The sequence below is a fragment of the Pinus tabuliformis genome, chromosome 3_1 (genome assembly GCF_031772625.1).
Source record: "Pinus tabuliformis cultivar Carrire ecotype Pingquan chromosome 3_1, CPIR1, whole genome shotgun sequence".
In the NCBI taxonomy this organism is placed as follows: Eukaryota; Viridiplantae; Streptophyta; class Pinopsida; order Pinales; family Pinaceae; genus Pinus; species Pinus tabuliformis.
Genome location: NC_142301.1, coordinates 392,249,410 through 392,271,288, shown reverse-complemented (window position 1 = coordinate 392,271,288; position 21,879 = coordinate 392,249,410). Strand labels below are relative to the sequence as shown.

Below are 21,879 nucleotides of genomic sequence, written 5' to 3'. Positions count from 1 at the left end.
AAAATAACTATTCTTAATGGACGAGATATCCTTAGATGGGGGTATACTACCAAAGAGACATTCACTATCAACGAAGCATATAATCTAAAGGCATGCCAAGAGTTGGGAGGCCAAAACCAGATTTGGAAGAAGATACGGGAAGGGAGATGGTGGCCAAAGGTGACCTACTTCCTCTAGCTTGTGTGTAGAGGCCACATTCTTACCTGGGATCAGCTCTAAAGAAGAGGCTTCTATGGGCCGTCGCTATGCAAGCTATGCAATGAGCATAGCGATGACCTCAAACATATACTTAACACATGTCCATATGTTGAACACAAATGGAGACAGATGGAGGGCTTCTTTGGAAGAATGGATCAAGACAAGCAAAGCATTCGAGAAACCATCCTCATATGGAGAGCAAGCATTTTCTCCAGCCTAGTCATAAGCAGGGCTTGGGGACTAGCACTGAACTCAATACTCTGGGCCATCTGGAAAGAGAGAAATTGCAGAATCTTCAAGGACCATCTTCTTCCTCAGGAGGTCGTATGGGAAGGGGTCATACAAAATATTAGAGAAATAATTATGGCAGATAAGTGGTATCCAGAGGACTAGCAGGTTCCACCCCATGAGGCTAGAATAATGTAACGATTGAACATAGATCCGACAATGATAACGTAGTCTTCCTAGAAGGTAACCTTGATGGGAATGGATTCCATTAACTATTACACAGAGCCACCAGAGGGATTTATGAAGTTAAGTTTCTATGGGGCCTCGAAAGGAAATCCGAGCCCAACAGGGCTTGGAGGATTGTTTTGAGACCACAGAGGCAACACCACTCTTATATATGTGGATCACTGTGGATTTGCTAGTAACAACGAAGAAAAATTTGTAGCTATAAGGTAGGGCCTTCAAATAGAAACACAAATTGGATACCATAATATTGTAGTGGAAGGTGATTTGAGGCTAGTAATCAACACAGTGAAAAAATTAAATCAAGGAACTAAATGGGAAAAGCTGAGCCACAACTGGAGAACAACAAGGCTAATCCATGAGATAGGAAACCTCATCAACAACTTCACCTATATAATGACTAATCATGTCAAGAGGGATGGTAATAAAGCGGCGGATTTTCTGGAAAACTGGGGTTGCAGTCACCAAAATGCACCTCTTGAGCAAGTATGGTCGAAGCAACCTAAGGATGATCGATTTTGACCCTTGAAGGAGATCTTGGAGAATGACCAGAGAAAGAGCATTCAAGGTACACAGACCCTCGATTGGGGTGTGAGCTGGTGGACAGAGCCATTAAGGCTGTCATAATGAAAAGGACAAGAAGTGATGGTGCCATCGCCTCCCACACGTTTGAAGTGCATGGCATGGTGGCCGTCATTAGTCTTAAGGAAAGCAGGAGGAGGGAAGGCGACATTTGCATATAGTTGAGTTCACTGACCATAAAGAGGTATAACAGTTTGGAGGGTGTAAGCACAAGGGCGACGAAGGTGAAAGTAGAGCAACAATGTTGGGAAGGTGAGGAGATACATCGTCTCCAAACTCAGATTATTGGGTATGCTAACTGGCTCTACCTACATTCCATTATGTTTCCCTATGCCTGGTCTGGTAACTAGGGCTTGCATGGGGGCATGGGGTTTGTGTGGGCGAGCAGCTGTGGTAGGGGAATTAGGCTCGAGGAGGTGGTCTGCGGGAATAATCCCAGGTCCAGGGGGTCTGCTCGGGTGTCTCTTAAGTTCGACATTTTTTTCTCTCATTTGGGGATTATAGGGTTGGGACGAGAGGGAGTTTTCCTAACTGAAATAATGTTGATTGTATACTTGGAAAAACTGGGGGTCACGGGTCGGGAAGTGGAAATTATCATTGCATTCAGACCACTCCAGTTCCTGAATTTCTCTGACGCCAAGCCCTTAAGGAGCGTTAGTTGGGGGAAGAATGTCGTGCGATTGGGTCTGTTATGAAACCAGCTCAAGAAAAGATAGAAAATAAAGATCAACGCCTTAGAATTCAGCCTCTTCGAGGGGGCAACCTCCTTTACATTACATAAATGAACAATTCTTGGATGATACAAATGACAAAACCTCCTTTCTATATATAGGAGTCTAAGGAGTCACAATATAATCCAGCCGACCTAACAATAATAATATAAAGCCACAAAAATAACAATAGAGGGATTCTATAGGGCGCATAAATAACAATATGGGGGTAGTAGTGGCACAACAATATAAATAAGGGGTATAACTACAATAGTAATGGGTAATCACTAGTATTATGGGTACCCAACATGCCCCTCTCCTTCAAAAAAGTGTTGTCCTCAACGCTTGAGAAGTTCTGGATACTTCTGCATAAAATTCTCATCCTCCCATGTGGAATCTTCAGCGGATAAGTTCTTCCACTTGATAAGATACTCTGAAATTGATCGATTTCGTAGCTGTCGAGTTCTTGTTTCTGTGACTGCTTCCGGTTCCAATATAATTTTTCCTTCCTCGTCAAGTTCTGGCAATATTGTTTGAACTGGGAGCTTGTCGCCTATAACCTTCTTTAAACATGAAACATGGAAAACTGGGTGCAATCGAGAAGCTGCAGGAAGCTCCAATTTGTATGCCATAGTACCAATCTTTTCCAACACCTTGTACGTACCATAATACTTTGGTGATAATTTATTATCCTTCTTAGCTTGCTTTAGGGACATTTGCTTATATGGTTGTAGCCGTAGGAATACCTAATCACCTACATCAAAACTTCTTTCACTGCGATGTTGATCTGCCTGTTGTTTCGTTCTATTTTGTGCCAACACGAGGTTATCCTTTAAAAGTTGGAGGACTTGTTGTTGATGTTCGATGTGATGTTCCACTGCCTGAACCTTAGAATTTTCTCTTAAATATGATGTGATTGATGGTGGTTGGTACCCATAAAGTGCCATAAATGGGGTCATTTTTGTTGCTGTATGGAAGGAAGTGTTATACCACCATTCAGCCAGAGGCAACCATTTGACTCATTGTGTCTGTTTATCCGATACAAAGCAACGAAGATATCCTTCCAAACATTTGTTTACTATCTCAGTTTGCCCATCAGATTGAGGATGATAAGATGAGCTATGAGCTAACTGAGTACCAAGACAAGAAAATAATTCTGTCCAAAAATTTCCAGTGAAAATGGGATCTCTGTCACTTACAATAATCTTTGGGTTTCCATGTAGCTTTTGAACTGTTTCCATAAATGCAGTAGAAACTGTACTGGCTTTAAATGGATGTGATAATGCACAAAAGTGTGCATACTTGGTAAGTCTGTAAACTACCACCATGATGACACTCTTTCCCTCAGACTTGGGTAAACCTGTGATAAAATCCATTGAAACCTCCTCCCAACGTTGGCTTGGAATGGATAAAGGTTGTAATAGACCCGGTGTCTTAATTGTTTCAACTTTATTTTGTTGGCAAACCAAACATTCCGCCACAAACTTTTGAATATCTGATTTAAGGCCATCCCAAAAAAATTCCTTCTTAACCCTGTGGTAAGTTTTTAAAAATCCTGAGTGCCCTCCTAAGGGAGAAGTGTGCAATTCCATAAGAATCTTTTGTTTTAGCTGGGAATTCTTACAGAGGTATAAGCGATCTTTGTACCATAACGAATCATTTTGCCAGCTAAATGTATCAGAAGTACTGGAATCTTGTTGTAGCTTTCGAATAAGTGCCCACACTTCTTCGTCATTCTTCCATTCCTCTTTTGCTTCGTTTATCCAATCTGGTTGGATAATAGAAATGGCACACAACAATGCTTCCATATCCTCATCCTTTCTTGAGAGTGCATCTGCCACCACATTTTGCTTCCCTTTTTTGTAGATGATTTCAAAGTCATAAGCCAACATCTTTGTGACCCACTTTTGTTGCTCTTCAGAGGATAATCTTTGTTCTAAAAAGTATTTAAGGCTATCATGATCCGTTTTTACCTTGAAGTGTCTTCCCATTAGGTAGGGTCGCCATTTCTTAAGTGCATGGAGTATTGCCAACATTTCCTTCTCATAAATAGCTTTGCTTAAAAACTTTCCCTTGATTGGACGACTTTCAAAAGAAATGGGTCTTTCATCTTGCATTAAAACAGCACCAATTCCATTTCCTGAAGCATCACATTCCACAATAAAGGTTTTTGTGAAGTCCGGTGTAGCTAAGACCGGTGCTTGGCACATTGCCTCTTTAAGATGTTTAAAGGCCTTTGTTGCTTCCGGAGTCCATGAAAATGAATCTTTCTTCAATAATGTTGTTAGAGGTGCTGCTATTCTCCCATAATTCTTAACGAACTTGCGATAATACCCTGTCAACCCAAGAAATCCTCGCAGATGCTTTATGGATGTGGGGATTTTCCATTCCTTAATGGCTTTAATTTTGCTAGGGTCTACCTTAACTCCTTCATGAGATACAATATGACCCAAATATTCCACCTCCTGGACTCCAAAGAAACATTTGGATCTTTTTGCATATAATTATTTCTCCTCCAATAGTTGTAGCACCTTGTCAACATGTTCAACATGATCCTTCCAAGACTTGCTGTAGATTAGTATATCATCAAAAAATACTAACACAAATTTTCTAAGGAATGGTTTGAAAATTGAATTCATCAAACCTTGAAATGTTGAAGGTGCATTGGTAAGGCCAAAAGGCATGACCAAAAATTCATAATGACCCTCATGAGTTCTAAATGCCGTTTTCGGAATGTCTTCAATCTTCATTCTGATTTGATGATATCCCGAACGAAGATCCAACTTGGTGAAGTAAATTGATCCATGCAATTCATCCAGTAATTCATCAATGACAGGAATGGGGAACTTATCTTTAATAGTGAGCTTGTTGAGCTCCCTATAATCTGGACACATGCGCCATGATCCATCCTTCTTGTGCACCAATACTACTGGAGCTGAGAAAGAACTTTGACTCGGTTTAATTATAACAGCTTCTAGCATTTCTGCAACCATACGTTCAATTTCACTTTTTTGGACATATGGATATCTGTACGGCCTGATGTTTGGAGGAACACTTCCTGGAATCAGATGAATAGCATGATCATGATCACGCATAGGTGGGAGACCTTTGGGAGTCTCAAATACCTTGGAATGATTGTCTAGGACTTTTTGGAGATCTGGAGAAATAGATGATTCCAATGTGGAAACATCTAGCGAACATAATTGTGCAATTACACCTCTTTGCTCCTTTTTTAGAAGCTTTGTCATGCCATTAGAGCTGATTATCTTTCCTGGTTTCCCTGCAATACCCCTTAATTCAATTTCCTTTCCTTCCACAGAAAATTTCATGAAAAGTTCTTGAAAATTAAAAGCTATTGTACCCAAGGATTGTAGCCATTGGACTCCTAGTACAACATCAACACCTCCCATTGGAATGGAAAGCATTGGGCTAGTCAATACATATTCTCCCATGGATAGCTTGATATTATGGCACTTTCCAGAACAATTTATTGTTCCTCCATTTGCAATCATCACTTGACACTCTGGTGCTGGATATAGGAAGCAATTCAATTCTTTTGCTACCCTACAATGAATAAAATTGTGGGTGCTTCCTGAATCAATCAACACTATTACCTTTTTCTTCTTGATTTGTCCTTCTATCTTGATGGTTTGAGGAGTGGTAATTCCCGCCAATGCATTACAAGATATGGCCGGATTTATTTGTTCTTCATCTAGGCTTTGTTCCTGGAATATATCCTCTTCTTTTGACCTTTCTTGCTCCTTTTCTTCTTCCTCTTGACAATCTATGTAGAATAATTTCTTCTCACCACACTTATGACCTTTTGTGTATTTGCTATCACAATTGTAACAAAGCCCTTTTGCTCTTTTTTCTTCCAATTGTTGTGGTGTCAACCTTGTAGGTTGTGGAAGACTATGGGCAACAACACTTCCGTCTTTATAGTTGTGAATGGTATGCTTCCTAGTTGCCATAATTTTGCTTTCCATTTTTCTTGCTAACCTGAATGCCTTCTCTAATGAATCAGGTTCCCAAAGGCGCACATCATGTTGGATATTATCCTTTAAAGACCCTATGAACACATCAATCCTATGCTCCTCTGGAATATCTTTTACCCTTATGTTCAATTTTTGGAACTCCTCATTGTGCTCCATTATTGAACCCTTTTGTTTGAGACTTATCAATTGGCTAAAAAAAGTGTTGCTTTTTGTATCCTCATAATGTGCTATCAATTCTTCCGTAAAAATTGCCCAAGTGATAAACTGTTTACGAGAACAAAGCCATTGATACTATACAAATTGATTTGGTTCCAAATATAAAGTTGCCATATGTACCTTTTGTGTGTTTTGCACATTATTGAGATCGAAGAATTGCTCCATCTGTAATATCCATGTGGCGGGATCCTTGCCATCAAACTTCCTCATATCGATTTTTGGAACATGGTGAGTCTTTGATCCAACATTAGAGTCTATGGAATCATGATTAACATTTCTTTTGTTCTCATCATGAGTTTCCTTTAGTACTCTTTCACCCTTAGTGACCATTTCTTGTAGCATCTTATTCATATTTATCTTCAATTCTTCCATCTTATCATCCATGCCATCAATTTTAGCGTCCATGCCATTCACCTTAGCTTCCATGCCATCCATCTTAGCTTCTATGCCTTTCTTTAAACAGTCCATCTTAGCTTCTACACCTTTCTTTAAACCATCCATCTTAGATTCTGTTCCTTTTTGTGCAAGGGAGAGTTGTTGCACTTGGTCTTGTAATTTTGATATATCATGTTGCATTTCTTCCTCTTCTTCATGAGTCATGCTAGAGCTTTGAGGTTCCTTACTAGGTGTTTGCATTTTCTTTCCTCGGGACATCAGTTACCGATAATAATGCTCTACTATGCCCTTTGAATTCCTTCAAAATAAATTTTCAAACCAAGCTTAAGCAAAAATTTAAAAAAATCTACACACCTTTTTTCACTTTGTAGGAGCTTGATATTGCCTCTGATGTATCTCTGTACTTTCAATCATCTAGTTCTAAAATTGTGACCTATAGTAGCTCTCTGTGTCCTCTTTCCAATGCCACCAGTCTGATCCAAATTGGATTCTCCAAGAAAGAGTTATGCACAATCTCCCAAGATGACCTGATTATAGACCTTTCCAGAAGAGTTAACTTGTATGAAGTGCCACGTGTACAATTTTCGACCTTTGGTTCTGAAAAAGATATACAAGAAACTACAGTCCGTCCTCTTTCTGTACCTTTTTATGAAATTTCAATCCGATCCCCAGAGAGAAAGTTATGACGATTTTCCCTAGGTCACCTGTTTTGAATGTAGTTCAGGAGTCCGTAAAAAGACCAACTTCCTCAGAGCATATCTCCGCAAATATCACGCGAAAAGATCTGAAATTCGGACCCAAGGTTCAGCGCAATTTCTTCTCAAATGGGTTTTTTTTTGCGACTTCTGAAACGTCACAGAAAAAAAGTTATAGCGAAAATGCCACGATGACCTGTTTGGAGCAGCGAAACCCTAGAATCCAAAGCTCTGATACCAAATGTTATGAAACCAGCTCAAGAAAAGATAGAAAATAAAGATCAACGCCTTAGAATTCAGCCTCTTCGAGGGGGCAACCTACTTTACATTACATAAATGAACAATTCTTGGATGATACAAATGACAAAACCTCCTTTCTATATATAGGAGTCTAAGGAGTCACAATATAATCCAGCCGACCTAACAATAATAATATAAAGCCACAAAAATAACAATAGAGGGATTCTATAGGGCACAGAAATAACAATATGGGGGTAGTAGTGGCACAACAATATAAATAAGGGGTATAACTACAATAGTAATGGGGTAATCACTAGTATTATGGGCACCCAACAGGGTCTTCTGCAATGGGGGAATTGACACGTAGGGAATGCTGGCCAGGCCAGCTACTGGGAAGGGGGATGGTTAGTAAGCTATGAGCATGGTGTCTTGTATGGGATGGGGTTCAAGTGTCGTATCACGGGAAGGATCAGAGTCACGCTATGTGGAGGCTAAGTCAGGGGGAATGGGGGTAGAGGTAGTTAACAAGGGGCACAAGAGATGAGGGGCGTGGTTCCTGCAGGCTTGGCCTCTGGGTTACAAGCTTGGTGGGTGGCCATGCACCTCGCTTCCAAGACCACAATCATAACATGAGTAAGGTAGGGGTCATGTAGGGGCGTCTTGGGAGTCTCGGGTGGAGGTTCCTTACGCTCAGGGGTTATGCGCATAAATCACGGGTGACAGATTTGTTGCATTGGCAGAACCTTGGGATGAAGGCAATACATAAATTAACATTTTGGAAATTATGGTTTCTTGTTCCCATAATAGGTCAGCCGAGAGGTAACTTTCCTTGGCCGAGAAAAGCATAGAGGTTTGTCTCTGGAAAACACCTGAAGGTGGGAGAAAGGTACAAGGGTATTGAGGCTATGGGTCAAGCAATGACTACCAAGGGCTGCGGGAAGAGACTACGGGGGAGCGAGGCTGAGGATGAGTCGAACACCGCGGGCGAATGTCGTGGCAAAAAGCCCATGGCCAACTTGTTCTAGGAAGCGGTGACTATGTATGGGGGTGTCACCAGAGGGGAAATCAAATGGCTCATACCAGAATGGGAGGGAGATATTAATTGCCAAGTGAGTGTGGAGGCATCGAACACGGAGGATTGAAAGATCCCGATTCTGGACCCGAGACACACCAAAGGTTAAGAGACACAATACAAACAATCCATTTATCTATATAGGCTCATGAAATGCATTGTGGGCAACGCAATGGAGAAAATCTGGATGAATGCTATCCAGGACTTTCCAAATTATAATCAAGACTTTCAAAAACTGCAATTTCAATTTCAGAAATAGGATGGCTGCCTAGATCGTATAGAGAAATATTTCCCATGCATGTTCGTGCTGATTGAGCTTCCAGGCTCTAACGCAAAAGATCCGGCCCCGGTGGCTTCGGCTTTTGCCGAGCAGGAGGAGTAGAATGCTAACTCTTAGTCTTTTTTTGATTAGTTTCCATGCGGATAACTTTTAATTTACAGTTTGCAGTCATATATATGTATAGACAGCTAGAATATGGTTGTGGACATGACAATCAAGTTTATATAGCTTGGATAGATAGACTAAGTATTTTTTGCTACTAGATGACTTATGATGCAGTTAGGTGGTCAACATAATTGGTTTCTTGTTGGACAAGTTGAGACCACCTAACCAGGATCTATATGTTTGTAACTTGTTTACTTATTTTATAATGAAAAAGAAGGATCTACCAAGTTTAAAAATAAATAAATAAGGATAAACTAGTTTGAAAATTATTTAAACTAAGCAGGCATATGAGGCATGAATAAAAAGATTAAATCAATTTATGAGCACAAGATTCTCTGTCTAATCAAGCTAAATCAAAGATCTTATACGTTTAACTAGTAAACCTTAAGTAAAAGAACACGTAAAAATAGAAATAAAATGAATATTCTGATTAATGTAATTTCCTTATGAATTATTGTAAGAAAATATTTAATATTATCCATTATAATATTTAATTTACAATAGACTGAATAAATTTCTCAATCTCATCATTCCAGATAATATGCATATCCTAGAAAGCAACAAACCAAGTAAATGTTAAGTGAAACATGAATTGATCAAGTTTGGTTCATAAGTCACTAAATTAAATCAGAATATTTAAAATAAATAAAAAGAGTAGACATAAATAAATAGAGTGCATGTAAATAAAGAAAATGAAAATGAATTATTTATTAAAAAATGTATCACTTTACATCACAAACTCCTCATGGATCTAGCCTATACATCAGGGGTAGGCAGACTTTTCCCAAGTGTGAGTCCTTTCTCCCAAAGCCTCTTTCATAAATTATTGAATGAATCCCCTGCAAATGAATAACGAGAGTTTTTTTTATACATAAATGTTTGATAATGGAAACACAATTGCTCGTATAATTAAAAGAAAAATAAAATAATTTCTAGAATTAGTTCCGTAACTTTTTGTTAACTCTCTTCATATCGTTTAATTTAATTGATTTTCTCAAATCATTCACATTAAAAAGTCTTTAAAATAGTTTTCCCGCATTAGAAAGAAAAAGACTTTAATTAGTTTTTTAATATAAAACATCATGAAAAATGAAGTCAAACTATAAACATACCCTTAATAATTTCTTCCTTATAATATGTCTCACGTACCTTTATTAATGAAATTTATTTTTTATCTGAAGTGAAACCTAGTGAAATCTTTTCAACTATGAGAAAACCTTAGGTAATAATTGATGAAATCCTTTCCACTATAAGAAAACATTAGGTTATACACTATATGTAATACATAAATTGATTTTCCAGAACATTCAATGTGGAAACAATTTCAAATTATTAAAGTCATTGATAAATTTCTTTCAATGCTCCTCCCATGTTGCAACTGAATGTATGCCTGCACAATCTCCATCCAACCATTAGAAATAAAATTGTAAGTTTAAACGAATATAATCTAAAATCTATATATGTCTTAAATTTTTAATTATAAATTTCAAATTTTTATTTTAATATAAAATTTTAATATTTTTTTTAAAATATCATTAACAATATAATCTTATATAAAGTCTGAATAACATAATATATATAAATATAAAGTTTAAAATTAAAATTTTATATATAATATTACAATTTCAATATATATATATATATATATATATATACATAGGTTAATTAGGCTGATAGACCTTCATTTCATTTTAAATCAGTGCACCGCCAAATTTCGTCTACCCTTCTCAATATAATTTGACAACTATCTCTTGGGTGGTAGTGCAATGAGACAAATCGACAGTGGGAATAACTATTCCACTTCATTGACATGTGTTTAACTGTATTTGTCACGGTCTTCAGTTACGGGCGGGCAGAATGGAGGGCATTTTAGTTATGGGCAGAGAGCTTGAAAAAAAAATCTGCTAGGATTTTCTCTGCGATTCTTCTTCTTCTGCTCGAGGTCTCTCTGGTGAAACTGTTTGCATAGGAGGAGGGCTGAGGGAAGGGCTTGACTCGATTTGGCAGAAGTTATCTCAGGGTTTTTCTTTTGCTTTTCTGCGCCTTCAGACTTGGGCTTAAGTAGTAGCATCTGGAAAATGGTGTCACAGGAGAGGTCAAAAATGAAAGAGGAAGGGAGTGGGAGACAAGTGTCGGAAGGGCCTATTCACTGCTTGAATAATTGCGCCTTCTTTGGGAGTGCGACCACTATGAAATTTTTCTCCAAGTGATACAAAGAGCTTAACGACAAACAACCTTATTTTTATTCTCACTTGAAACCCCAACAAACGACACTTCAGCAACTGAATGTGGAGCAACCATCGATTCTGCTTCCCGTAGTGTCATTTCCCTCAAGTAGCGATGCCCCGATGCTGGAAGCAGTAGCAACAGAGAAGACAACCATTGGCACTACCCCATCCAACTCAGAAGAATGAGAGGTGGAGAAACATGAATAGGATGAGGAGGAACAACCGAGGAAGAGAAAGAAGAGGTGTTTTGAGTGCAACAGGCAGGTGGGGATGGCGGGCTTTAAGTGCTGCTGTGGTGACCTTTTCTGCGCTCAACAAATGTACTCTGATATGCATTACTACTCTTTTGACTACAAGACCGCGGACCACCTCGCCATTCTCAAGGCCAATCCTGTCATGAAAGCCCCTAAAATCGATAAGATTTGAGACGTTATTATATCCATTTCTTTCTTTCTTGTTGTAATATTACTATAAGGAGAATCCTTGGTGGTCATAGTAGCTACATTGTGTATATATATAAATCTATATTCAAGGGTGCTTTGTTCTTGAGCATAGTGTATTTTCATCGATGACCGAGTGCAGAAATATGATATGAATAATTTGACTTGGGATTTTTCAATGGATGATCTGATTCTCAACGACTATGGATGTATTCTCCCTGCAGTGGGTCATAGTAGCGACCTTAAGACAAAACTCTTTTGGACTTTTAGTAATCTATTGCCATAATGGCTATTGTGTGCCTAGACATTACTTATGGTGATGAAATCCTCTGTTTTAAGTTTTATGGGTTTTCACTCACCCACATGGGATGATGTTTTATGCGGAAGGGTGTTATGAGACAAAATTATATATCTATATATATATATATATGGGTTATAGTGAGAGTGTGAATTATGGATATATAAATTTATAAAAGGTAAACGCTATGCTGAGCTGATTTGGAACCTTCACTATCAAAAGATATGTTAATGTAGATGAAAAATGTTCACATTTTGAACCATATTTCGTTGTTGAGGCTATGTTTTGAACCATATTTCGTTGTTGAGGCTACGATATTTTAGATGTCGAACAATATTTCATGGATGAGGCAATAGAATTAGAGATGTTAGAAGATAATTTTCTCGGGGGGCATTTTGAAGCTTCGGAATGCACTCTTTACTTTTTCAACTGCTTTTCAGTTTCTTTGATGTATGACAGTAAAGTCTTCTGGAGCTATATAAGGCTTTGGTTTTGATCTTGTGTCTGCACCACTTTTCTTTATATTTATATTTATTTTTTAAAATGTGAAGGGGTTTTGTTCGTGCATATTTTGGTGGTTTTGAGCGATTAAATATCGGTGTTCTAATCTGCACTGACTCTTTCATGACTAGCGACCTGTTTGTGTAGATGAAAATTATTCACTTCTTTTTAACAATAATTCATTCCTGAGCGAGTGGATTTTCAATGTTAACAAGATTTTGGTTTTTTTGTTACTTTATCTGGGGTTACTGTATTTGCCTGTATGTATTAAGCTTTTGGAATGTCATATTTAGTCTATTTTAATATTTTTTCCTTTTTAGGTTTTGTTGGGATTGGCTTTACTGTGTGAATATGAATCTTGCTAGAGCTATACAAACAGACCATTAAAATATGAGAAAGGTTCATTCATTACATCGACTAGTGCTCTGGAAACACTTTCGGGTGCCAAAACTGGACGCTCTCCTAGAGATAAGCGTGTTGTTATGGATGAGACGACCGACGCTGAACTATGGTGGGGCAAGTAAGTATGGGACACCATTATTTAGAATATGAATGTAGAAGCTATTAGTCAAATTGGGGGATGTTTGAGTTTTGGTTGATTACGCAGTGAGCAAGGTTTTGAAAACTAAGCATCCTTTTCCACTCTTTTGGTTATTTATGCAGGGGATCTTCGAATACCGAGATGGACGAGCATACATTCCTAGTCAACAGAGAAAGGGTTGTAGATTATCTCAATTCTTTGGAGAAGGTAGACTAATATATTCATTGAATATATATTTCTGCAGAATGAAATTAAAGGATTGTATGATTTATTTGTTTATCTTATTTTTTAATCTGATTGTCTTGATGGATGCTATGTTTTGGGAATGGTTGTTAAGCTCCTTTAATTTTTCCCAACTGTTGCCTACAATTATGGAAGTGAACTGCAGTCATTTCCTTAATTTCTGGAAACCAATTGCAGTAATTTCCTTAAATTACGGAAATCAACTCCAGTTAATTAATTTCTTGTTAGGAGCTTCTGAAGTGGTCCATTACTTCATATGGAGTTCTCTACCATGATATGTGGAACACCTGACACATAGCCAACAGAAGCTTGATGGAAGCTTGGCTATATATATTTCTGTTTGGTCCCCAAGCTTGCATCTCAATCCCTTTCAGTTTTACACCATCATGTTGAGAGAGCAGAGCTTGGAAGTGCCTTCAGATTTTCTGTATTCTTTTTCTTTTTGCTTGAATGAAGATTGTGTTACGATATTTTTAGGCGTGGATAAAACAAGACAGCGGCAGCTACTCCTCATTGTTAGGTGACCCCGCTTCTGAGTAAAATATTCTTGGCCATCAATTACGTGGGTTTTGTTTTTCCATTTCACTTCTGCGTCAACTGAGCTATGCAAGTTCTGTAATATGACTTTATCTCATAGTTATCCACCTTGTTTTGTGTTACGTAATGCACATTTATGTTAATAAACATTCTTTCGTCCAAGCGTTCTCTATTTTCGACTTGCGTCTAGAGTGAAACCTCTTACAACAACGTAACGTTTTTCCGCTTTCAAGCTGTAGAAATCCTGCAGTGAATGAGTTTGGATTGAAGTTGGAGTGTTGTTTTCAGTCAAGAAAGGAAGTGGACCGCGGAAGCGTAACAAGAAAGTTTGGTTTGCAGCAAGAGAAGCATCAATGGCCGGAGGTATTTTTTCTTGGGCATTTAAGTTTTCGATTCTATGTTTATTCCCCATTATAGAATCATTGTTTAATTTTATCATTTGGTATCAGAGCACCTATTTTATCTCTGCCTTGGTGTTTCCCATTAAAATGAGGGTTTTTTGGAGTTTCTTGATTTCGTGTGTTTTACTTAATTGTACAATTTGTTTTTAATTAAGTAAAAATAGGAATTATTATTGTTGTTTACAGTAACGCTGACATTTATGGTAGTTAAAAAAATAATAAATAAATAAATAAAATTAAAATGTCATTTTGACTTATTCTTTTCACGAAACATTATTTTTACTCTGGTTAAGATTTGTTTATAATTTTATAAGTAAATTTTTAAGTGTTTCGTCAGTGCGGTAATTGTTTCCGCTTTTCATATTTTTAAATTGCTTCATATTAAACTGTGTATATGTCATTTCACTTAGCATGAAATGTGAAGTACTGTGCATAGTTTTGTTTATGAAATTCATGTAAGAAATAATGTCTAGTGATCCATATAATTTTAATTAATTAGAGAATAGCCACAACATCTCTAACTAAATAAAATTATATATTATGATTGGTTACATCACATAAAGATTATTTAGACATTAAATTGTAATTAATTAGACTAAATATAATAAATTTTATCCCATAGGAATTTTTATTATATTTATGTAATTAGGATAAAATATTCATAACTTACCCATAGGAATTATGAATCAATAGTTTTATCATAAAGTTCAAAACTAAGATAGAATTTATATCAAATTATCATCATAATATACTCTTAGAGTTATGAATTAAGTGAATAATTTGATAAATTCTATCATAAAGAATAATTGAATCTGCTTGAATTAGAAATTTGGCCCACAGGCAATTTTTATGTCATTAGATTCAATTTTGAGCATGATTTACATTGGTAAAACATGAAGTTTTATTTAGGCCTCAATTTTAACATAAGCATGTGATCTTTAATTTTGATGCAGTTGTACAATCTGCAATTTTCTCTGAAATTCGTTGTGATATCCCTGAACTTAAGGGAGATAACTATAAGGTTTGGAAGGAGAGGGTTCTCCTTCATTTGGGGTGGATGGACATAGACTATGGTATTAGGAAAGATGAACCACCGACACTCACTAATACCGGCACTACAGCGGACATCACGCTTTATGAACGATGGGAGAGATCTAATCACCTAAGCATGATGTTCATGAAGACTAAAATTTCAGCTGGTATTCGTGGTTCCGTTGATCATCATGAAAAGGTCTGAGACTTGCTAAAGGCCATTGATGATCAATTCGTCACTTGAAATAAGGCACTAGCAAGCACCCTAATCATGAAGTTCTCATCCCTAAGGCTCACTAGTGTGAAAGGTGTGCGCGAGCACATCATGCAGATGAGCGACACTGTGGCTCAATTGAAGAAAATCGAGGTTGAAATATCAGAATCTTTCCTGGTGCACTACATCCTGAACACCCTTCCGCACCAATACGGACCTTTCAAAATCTCATACAACACACATAAGGATGAATGGTCAATTAATGAACTCATGACCATGTGTGTTCAAGAGGAAGAGAGACTGGTGATGGAACTGGGAGAAAGTGCAATGCTGGCAACGCGTGTAAAGGGAAAATCTCAAGCCAATTGGAAAGGGAAAGGTAAAGTACCTCCCCAAGCCGATATCAAGAAGGATTCCAAGTGTTTCTTGTGTAAAAAGAAGGGACACATGAAGAAGGAATGCGCCAAATTTCAGAAATGGCTTGCGGATACAGGTAATTTAATCTCGTTTGTTTGTTATGAATCTAATATGGTTAACGTCAATATTGACACATGGTGGATTGATTCTGGATCAACAATTCACATTTCGAATTCCTTGCAAGGTTTGAAAAACCTAAGGAAGCCGGTGGGAAGTGAGCAAAGCATCTTATCAGGAAACAAGATGGGCTCGCATGTGGAAGCTATAGGAACATGTTATTTAACTTTAAGTAGTGGCTTTGTTTTAGAATTAGAAAAGACCTTTAATGTTCCAAGTTTTTCTAGAAACTTGATTTCAGTCTCAAGGCTTGTACCTTTTGGATATTCCATTAACTTTTCAGAAAAATCTTTCAGTCTATTTTATAAATCTGATTATGTTGGGAATGGTATTTTGTATAATGGTCTTTACTACATTAATTTACAAAACAATGTCACTTATGATTCAATGCATGTTCACACTGGCACTAAAAGATGTGTTATTAATGAAGATTCCTCTAAATTATGGCATTGGAGACTAGGTCATATCTCCATAGAAAGAATTAAAAATTGGTAAATGAAGGGGTACTTAATACTCTGGATTTTACTGATTTTGAGACTTGTGTGGATTGCATAAAGGAAAAGCAGACCAACAAGTCAAAGAAAGGTGCCAATAGGAGTTCAGACATATTAGAGATCATACATACTGATATATGTAGTCCAGACATGGACTCACATGGTCAGAGATACTTCATCTCCTTTATAGATGATTACTCACGATATATGTATCTCTACATGCTCCATAAAAAGAGCGAAGCATTAGATGCCTTTAAGATCTTTAAGGCCGAAGTAGAGAAACAATGCGGCAAGCAAATTAAGATCGTGAGATCAGATAGAGGTGGAGAATATTATGGTAGATACATAGAAGATGGAAAAGCACATGGGCCATTTGCAAAATTTCTTCAAGAGCATGGGATTGTTGCCCAATACACCATGCCTGGTTCACCCGACCAGAATGGTGTAGCAGGAAGAAGAAACCGAACATTATTGGACATGGTGCGGAGTATGCTTAGCAACTCCAATCTTCCTAAATCCTTGTGGACTGAAGCACTTAAGACGGCAGTGTATATATTAAACCGAGTTCCAACCAAGAATGTTCCTAAAACGCCATTTGAATTATGGAAAGGTTGGAAACCGAGTTTACGACATATGCGCGTTTGGGGATGCCCGTCTGAAGTGAGAATTTATAATCCACAAGAGAAGAAGCTGGACCCAAGGACCATTAGTGGGTATTTCATTGGATATGCTGAAAGTTCTAAAGGTTACAGATTTTATTGTCCATCTCACAGCACTAGGATTGTGGAATCAAGAAATGCAAAGTTTCTTGAAAATGACTTGATCAGTGGGAGCGATCAAACCGAGAACATAGTTTTTGAGAAGGATCATTCAAAGTTTCAACCTTCCACCTCAAGTGATAGATTGGTTATTGTTCATAACACCCCTCAAGTATAAACTGGTGTTGAACAACCAACTGTTGAAGTTCCACAAGCTGCTGACAACATTCCAGTAGATCAGGTAGTTCAAGAGTTGCCAAGAACTTTTGAACAACAAGTTGAACCACATACTTCTCAGGAAGATGATGGTACAACATTAAGAAGATCTACTAGACCAAAGAGATCAACAATTCCTGATGATTATGTTGTGTATTTGCAAGAATCTGACTACAACATTGGAGCCGAAAATGATCTCGAGTCCTTTTCACAAGCCATGAGTTGCAAAGAATCAGAATTATGGTACGATGCCATGAAGGAAGAGATGAACTCCATAAAGAGTAACGAAGTCTGGGATCTTGTTGAGTTGCCTAATGGTGCAAAAACCATTGGATGTAAATGGGTCTTTAAGACAAAGAAAGACTCATTGGGCAACATTGAGAGATACAAGGCAAGAATTGTTGCTAAGGGATTCACTCAGAAAGAAGGAACCAACTACATGGAGACTTTTTATCCTGTATCTAAGAAAGATTCCTTGCACGTTATTATGGCATTAGTAGCCCATTTTGACTTGGAGTTGCAACAAATGGATGTGAAAACGACTTTTCTCAATGGAGATCTAGAGGAGGAGGTTTACATGAAACAACCTGAAGGATTCCCCTCTAGTGATGGTGAGCAATTGGTTTGCAAGCTCAAGAAGTCATTATACGGTTTAAAACAAGCATCCCGCCAATGGTATTTGAAATTCCATAATCTAGTTTCTTCTTTTGGTTTTGTAGAAAACATTATGGATCAATGTAGATACTTGAAAGTCAGTGGGAGTAAAATTTGTTTTCTTGTTTTATATGTGGATGACATTTTGCTAGCAACCAATGATAAGGGTTTTCTACATGAGGTGAAACAATTCCTCTCTAAAAATTTTGATATGAAGGATATGGGTGAGGCATCTTATGTCATTGGCATTAAGATCCATAGAGACAGATTTCGAGGCATCTTGGGTCTGTCACAGGAAACCTATATTAATAAAATTTTAGAGAGATTTCGGATGAAGGATTGTTCACCAAGTGTAGCTCCCATTGTGAAGGGTGATAGGTTCAATTTGAACCAATGCCTGAAGAACGACTTTGAAAGGTAACAAATGAAGAACATTCCATATGCTTCTACTGTCAGAAGCCTAATGTATGCTCAAGTCTGCACAAGACCTGACATTGCATTTGTTGTGGGAATGTTGGGACGATCTCTGAGTGATCCAGGTTTATACCACTGGAGAACTGCAAAGAAAGTAATTAGGTACCTTCAAGGAACCAAAAACTACATGCTTATGTATAGACGGACAGACACTTTGAAAGTAATTGGCTACTCAGATTCTGACTTTGCTGGATGTGTTGATTCATGCAAATCAACATCAGGATACATTTTTATGATGGCCGGTGGAGCTGTATCATGGAGGAGTGCCAAGCAGACCTTGATTGCCACTTCCACTATGGAAGCCGAGTTCGTCTCCTGTTTTGAGGCTACTTTACATGGTGTATGGCTTAAGAGTTTCATTTCTGGGCTTAGAATTATGGATTATATCTCTAAGCCATTGAGAATATATTGTGATAATTCAGCTGTTGTTTTTATGGCTAAAAACAACAAAAGTGGGAGTCGAAATAAACACATTGACATTAAGTATTTAGCTATAAGGGAACGTGTTAAAGAAAAGAAAGTGGTCATTGAACACGTCAGCACTGAGTTGATGATTGCTGATCCTTTGACTAAGGGCATGCCACTGTTTAAATTCACGGATCATGTAATGAATATGGGACTTGGTTCCATTATGTAGTTTCTCATTGTATGGACAATGTTATTTTGATGAAATTATTAATTATTGTGATGTTTTTCTCATATTTATGTGCACCTTAAGTTGATTTGAGAAAGTTCATTTAAGAAGGACCAAGAATAAACATAAGGTTTATTCATGAAGAAATTGTTTCCACATAAATTATAATAAGAATAAATACATAGTAATACATGGAAGATAATACTCATCATTAGAGGACTTATCGCCATGATTCATGTATCTATTACTTAATACAGATTATCAATGGGTTTTAAGATGAGACATTAAGATTGGAAGTATGGACCAAGTGGGAGAATGTTAAGCTCCTTTAATTTTTCCCAACTGCTAACTACAATTATGGAAGTGAACTGCAGTCATTTCCTTAATTTCTGGAAACCAACTGTAGTAATTTCCTTAAATTACGGAAATCAACTCCAGTTAATTAATTTCTTGTTGGGAGCTTCTGAAGTGGTCCATTACTTCATCTGGAGTTCTCTACCATGATCTGTGGAACACCTGACACATAGCCAACAAAAGCTTGATGGACGCTTGGCTATATATATTTCTGTTTGGTCCCCAAGCTTGCATCTCAATCCCTTTCAGTTTTACACCATCAAGTTGAGAGAGAAGAGCTTGGAAGTGCCTTCAGATTTTCTGTATTCTTTTTCTTTTTGCTTGCATGAAGATTGTGTTACGATATTTTTAGGCGTGGATAAAACAAGACAACAATTGCTGCTCCTCATTGTTAGGTGACCCCGCTTCTGAGTAAAATATTCTTGGCCATCAATTACGTGGGTTTTGTTTTTCCATTTCACTTCTGCGTCAACTGATATATGCAAGTTCTGTAATATGACTTTATCTCATAGTTATCCACCTTGTTTTGTGTTACGTAATGCACATTTATGTTAATAAACATTCTTTCCTCCAAGCATTCTCTATTTTTGACTTGCGTCCAGAGTGCAACCTCTTACAACACCGTAAGGGTTTTCCGCTTTCAAGCTGTAGAAATCCTGCAGTGAATGAGTTTGGATTGAAGTTGGAGTGCTGTTTTCAGTCAAGAAAGGAAGTGGACTGCGGAAGCGTAACATGAAAGTTTGGTTTGCAGCAAGAGCAACATCAATGGCCGGAGGTATTTTTCTTGGGCATTTAAGTTTTCGATTCTATGTTTATTCCGCATTATAGAATCATTGTTTAATTTTATCAATGGTAGGTCTTTGTGAATGAGCAGTTCCTAAACTATGATCCTGAGAATCGAATCAAAGTCATAATTGTCTCAACGTGTGCATATCACGCTCTTTTCATGCACAACATGTAAGTATTAATTACTGTCATGCTTCCATACTCTCTGCTCGTGATCACAGGTCCCATCCTAGACTTCACGATATACAATGCTACCCAATTCCCATGTAACCGTTACACTCACTACATGACATCCTCCACCAACATAGACCTTAATCTCTGTAGGAGAGAAATAGTTTTTTTGTGTACGCATTATGCCAGAGAAATGAAGAAGGGTTTGTTTGGCGTGATGCACTATCTTATGCCAAAGAGACAAATTCTTTCCTTGCATTCTGGCTGTAATATGGGAAAGGACAGGGATGTCGCCATGTTTTTTGGATTATCAGGTATTGTGAATCAAACAAGAGAGCTGCAAATCTCGTGAGATTCACAAGTTGTGTTCTTTTTTTCTATCCCAGGGCAAACATATTCATCCAAATTTCACGAACTGTTGACACTTCAATATTTCTATTACAGGTATTAGTAAGACCAATCTGTCGACAGATCATAACAGGTTCCTGATTGGAGATGATGAACACTACTGGAGTGAAAATGACGTGTCTAATATTGAAGGAGGTTCTTATGCCAAATGCATAGATCTCTCGTGGGAAAAGGAGCTTGACATCTGGAACACCATCAAGTTTGGGACTGGTATAATATCACCAAATATGTGCTTTATTTAATTAACGTCAGTGGTTTTGAGTAGTTCAGAAAAATCAAGCGGGATTTTCATTTACACCATTTATTTTGTAGTGTTGGAAATTTGACGAGCACACTAGAGAAGTTGATTATGCTGACAAATTAGTCACAGGTAAGACACCATCCCTTGTGAATTTATGTGAATGAAACAATTATGACACCCACAGATAGTGCATGACTGCTAAATACTGTTTTTCATGGTATGTGTATTTTTCTATCTGATATTCACGACGCTTGACTTTTCTAGAGAATACAAGGGCATCTTATTCGATCGAATATATGCCCAACACAAAAATACCTTGCATGGGCCCTCATCCCAAAAATGTGATATTGCTCGTTTGTGACCCCTTTGGTGTTTTGCCACCAGTTAGAAAACTGACTCTGCCCCATATGATGTATCACTTTATTAGTGGATACGCAACCCTGGTATATACATAACTGATACACACATAACCTTTAAGGATTCTCTTCTTACTGTAATATTGGAACCTCTTCCTATTGTATTATTGGATGAAGTTGTGTGCTTGTGTATATATTTTGATCGTGATGGTGTGCACATATTTATACGATGTTCCAAATATGGATGGGTGGACAGGTAATAGGCACAGAGGACGACATAAAGGAGTCTCAAGCTACTTTTTCTACTTGTTTCGGCACTGCATTAATTATTTATGTATAATTCA

General features: G+C 37.5%; 1 pseudogene; it reads left to right on the top strand.

Annotated features, from left to right (window-relative positions):
• The window catches only part of LOC149187368 (phosphoenolpyruvate carboxykinase (ATP) 1-like), a 78,942-nt pseudogene that overhangs the window by 16,840 nt on the left and 40,223 nt on the right, over nt 1-21,879 (top strand).